The 4,569-nt window shown below is 38.2% G+C and overlaps 1 pseudogene; it reads right to left on the bottom strand.

The window, feature by feature from the left end:
* Window positions 1-3,686: 3,686 nt before the first annotated feature.
* On the bottom strand, window positions 3,687-4,208 carry LOC114205696 (ATP synthase peripheral stalk subunit d, mitochondrial pseudogene; annotated as a pseudogene).
* Between the last annotated feature and the right edge of the window lie 361 nt (window positions 4,209-4,569).

Raw genomic sequence — 4,569 nt, 5'->3', positions numbered from 1 at the left:
AGATCCTTTGCCTCTTTGGTTAAATTTATTCCTAGGTATCTTATGGTTTTGGGTGCAATTGTAAATGGGATCGACTCCTTGATTTGTCTCTCTTCTGTCTCGTTGTTGGCCTATAGGAATGCCACTGATTTCTGTGCATTGATTTTATATCCTGCCACTTTACTGAATTCCTGTACGAGTTCTAACAGTTTTGAGGTGGAGTCTTTTGGGTTTTCCACATAAGGTATCATATCATCTGCAAAGAGTGAGAGTTTGACTTCTTCTTTGCCGATTTGGATGCCTTTGATTCCTTTTTGTTGTCTGAGTGCTGTGGCTAGGACTTCTAATACTATGTTGAATAGCAGTGGTGATAGTGGACATCCCTGCCACGTTCCTGACCTTAGGGGGAAAGCTCTCAGCTTTTCCCCATTGAGAATGATATTCGCTGTAGGTTTTTCAGAGATGGCTTTTATGATATTGAGGTATGTACCCTCTATCCCTATACTCTGAAGAGTTTTGATCAAGAGAGGATGCTGTACTTTTTCAAATGCTTTTTCTGCATCTATTGAGAGGATCATATGATTCTTGTTCTTTCTTTTGTTAATGTATTGTATCACGTTGATTGATTTGCGGATGTTGAAACAGCCTTGCAGCCCAGGGATAAAGCCCACTTGGTCATGGTGAATAATCCTTTTAATGTACTGTTGGATCCTATTGGCTACTATTTTGGTGAGAACTTTTGCATCCATGTTCATCAAGGATATTGGTCTGTAATTCCCCTTTTTGATGGGGTCTTTGGTTTTGGGATCAAGGTAATGCTGGCCTCATAAAATGAGTTTGGAAGTTTTCCTTCCATTTCTATTTTTTGGAACAGTTTCAGGAGAATAGGTATTAATTCTTCTTGAAATGTTTGATAGAATTCCCCTGGGAAGCCATCTGGCCCTGGGCTTTTGTTTGTTGGGAGATTTTTGATGACTGCTTCAATTTCCTTAGTGGTTATAGGTCTGTTCAGGTTTTCTATTTCTTCCTGGTTCAATTTTGAGAGTTGATACATCTCTAGGAATGCATCCATTTCTTCCAGGTTATCTAATTTGCTGGCATAGAGTTGTTCATAATATGTTCTTATAATTGTTTGTATTTCTTTGGTGTTCGTTGTGATCTCTCCTCTTTCATTCATAATTTGTTTGATTTGGGTCATTTCGCTTTTCTTTTTGATAAGTCTGGCCAGGGGTTTATCAATCTTGTTGATTCTTTCAAAGAACCAGCTCCTAGTTTCGTTGATCTGTTCTACTGTTCCTTTGGTTTCTATTTCATTGATTTCTGCTCTGATCTTTATTATTTCTCTTCTCCTGCTGGGTTTAGGCTTTCTTTGCTGTTTTTTCTCTAGCTCCTTTAGGTGTAGGGTTAGGTTGTGTATTTGAGACCTTTCTTGTTTCTTGAGAAAGGCTTCTATTGTTATATACTTTCCTCTCAGGACTGCCTTTGCTGTATCCCAAAGATTTTGAACAGTTGTGTTTTCATTTTCATTGGTTTCCATGAATTTTTTTAATCCTTCTTTAATTTCCTGGTTGACCCATTCATTCCTTAGTAGGATGCTCTTTAGCCTCCATTTATCTGAGTTCTTTCCAACTTTCCTCTTGTGATTTAGTTCTAGTTTCAAAGCATTGTGGTCTGAAAATATGCAGGGAAGAATCCCAATCTTTTGGTACCAGTAGAGACCTGATTTGTGACCTAGGATGTGATCAATTCTGGAGAGTGTTCCATGGGCACTAGAGAAGACTGTGTATTCCATTGTTTTGGGGTGGAATGTTCTGAATATGTCTGTGAAGTCCATTTGGTCCAGTGTTTCATTTAAAGTCTTTATTTCCTTGTTGATCTTTTGCTTAGATGATCTGTCCATTTCAGTGAGGGGGGTGTTAAAGTCCCCCACTATTATTGTATTGTTGTCAATGTGTTTCTTTGCTTTTGTTATTAATTGCCTTATATAATTGGCTGCTCCCATGTTAGGGGCATAGATATTTACAATTGTTAGATCTTCTTGTGGGATAGACCCTTTAAGTAGGATATAGTGTCCTTCTTCATCTCTTATTACAGTCTTTGTTTTAAAATCTAATTTGTCTGATATAAGGATTGCCACCCCAGCTTCCTTTTGGTGTCCAGTAGCATGGTAAATGGTTTTCTACCCCCTCACTTTCAATGTGGGGGTGTCTTTGGGTCTAAAATGAGTCTCTTGCAGACAGCATATTGATGGGTCTTGTTTTTTTAATCCAATCTGATAGCCTGTGTCTTTTGATTGGGCATTGAGCCCATTTACATTCAGGGTAACTATTGAAAGGTATGAATTTAGTGCCATTGTATTGCCTGTAAGGTGACTGTTACTGTATATTGTCTGTGTTCCTTTCTGATCTATGCTGCTTTTGGGCTCTCTCTTTGCTTAGAGGACCCCTTTCAATATATCTTGGAGGGCTGGTTTCATGTTTGCAAATTCCTTTAGTTTTTGTTTGTCCTGGAAGCTTTTTATCTCTCCTTCTATTTTCAATGACAGCCTAGCTGGATATAGTATTCTTGGCTGCATATTTTTCTCGTTTAGTGCTCTGAAGATCTCATGCCAGTCCTTTCTGGCCTGCCAGGTCCCTGTGGATAGGTCTGTTGCCAGTCTAATGTTTCTACCATTGTAGGTTACATATCTCTTCTCCCGAGCTGCTTTCAAGATTTTCTCTTTGTCTCTGAGACTCATAAGTTTTACTATTAGGTGTTGGGGTGTTGACCTATTTTTATTGATTTTGAGAGGGGTTCTCTGTGCCTCCTGGATTTTGATGCCTGTTTCCTTCCTCACATTAGGGAAGTTCTCTGCTATAATTTGCTCCAATATACCTTCTGCCCCTCTCTCTCTTTCTTCTTCTTCTGGGATCCCAATTATTCTAATGTTTTGTCTTATCGTATCGCTTATCTCTCGAATTCTGCCCTCGTGATCCTGTAGTTGTTTCTCTCTCTTTTTCTCTTCCTCTTCATTTTCCATCATTTGGTCTTCTATATTGCTGATTCTCTCTTCTGCCTCATTTATCCTAGCAGTTAGTGCCCCCATTTTTTATTGCACCTCATTAATTCCTTTTTGATTTCGACTTGGTTAGATTTTAGTTCTTTTATTTCTCCAAAAAGCGTTTCTCTAATAACTTCCACACTTTTTTCAAGCCCAGCTAGTATCTTTAAAGTCATTATTCTGAACTCTAGGTCCAACATCGTACTAATGTCCGTATTGAGTAGGTCCCTGGCTGACGGTACTACCTCTTGTTCTTTTTGCTGAGGTGATTTTTTTCCTCTTGTCATTTTGTCCAGAGGAGAATAGATGAATGAGAGAACAGAATGCTCACAGGTTAACAACGTCTCCAGCAAATATACTCTATACAAATCAGAAAAGACCTGAAACCAGGGGACAAGAAAGGGAAAGAAAGAAGAAAGAGAAAAAAAAAAAAAAAGGAAAAAGAAAAAGGTAAAAACAAACAAAAACAGAACAACAACAAAAAAAACAGATTATGATCATATATGATCACTCTGGTGCATAGATCCGTGCCACACACTAGATTTTGGGAGTATTTTGGTCAGTTAGAAGAAAATGCCTGCTAAATTTTTTTTTTTTTTACCGTGTCATTATTTTTAATGTCCAGCATTTACAATACGAGGGCCAGAGCTTTCTCCCCAACTCAAGTTTATAAATTCTCAATTGGCTTATAAGGCCAATAGGGATACTTCTTCTTGTCTAATCTGGTTTCTGGGAAGACTTCATTCAGGTCCTCAATGGTCATCTGATCAAATGGAATTATGTTCCTCATCTTCTCCAGCTCTTTTTCACATTCCTCAATCCTGGCCTTTGAGAGAGACAAAAACTCGGCACAACTTTTCACATCTTCTTTTTCTTTAGCATCCACCTAAACAGTATATTTATCCTCTGGTACAGGAAACTTCAGGGCATTAAACTTCTTCTCAAAGTCATCTACCAAACCAGCCTTTGCCACATTGGCCTTGTAGTAAGCCCAGTCGATAGCAGGTGGTTTCTCAGGGAGAGTAGCCAATCTGGAGGTAAGTGTCTCATTCCAGGATTTCAGGGAGTTAGCAATGGCCTTCTGATTTCGGGGTATGATCTCCCCAAAAGCTACCCAGTCAATGGTTTTTAGAGCAAGTTTTCACGCAGCCATCTTGAGATCCTTCACCAACCCCGGGGGCCTAGAGTCCACAGCAGCAAGGAACGGCGTGCCTACTAAAATTTTAAAGGAAGAAAGACTTATATATGTACAAAATAAGGGTTGATACAATGAAGGGATGGAAGATGAGTGTAAAGAGGAAAATTATAAAAGATTTTATAAAAGGAATTGATAAGATAAGAAGTTGTTTTTAAAAAGAAAGAAGATTTAAAAAAAAAGAAAAAAAAAGGGAGAGAATGTGATCAGGCAGGAGACTAGAACAAAGCCATACACTAGTGATTTAGGGTATATTTTGATCTGTTAGAAGAAACTGTATCTCAAAATTTTAAAGAAAGAACAACTTATATATATATGCCAAAAATAAGGGTAACTACTATGAAGGGATAAAAAT

The sequence above is a fragment of the Eumetopias jubatus genome, unplaced genomic scaffold (assembly GCF_037043125.1).
Source record: "Eumetopias jubatus isolate StellerSeaLion01/CBP00866 unplaced genomic scaffold, mEumJub1_p1.0 scaffold_1, whole genome shotgun sequence".
Taxonomy (NCBI): Eukaryota; Metazoa; Chordata; class Mammalia; order Carnivora; family Otariidae; genus Eumetopias; species Eumetopias jubatus.
The sequence above is the reverse complement of the archived record's forward strand: the minus strand, read 5'-3'. Positions and strand labels throughout refer to the sequence as shown.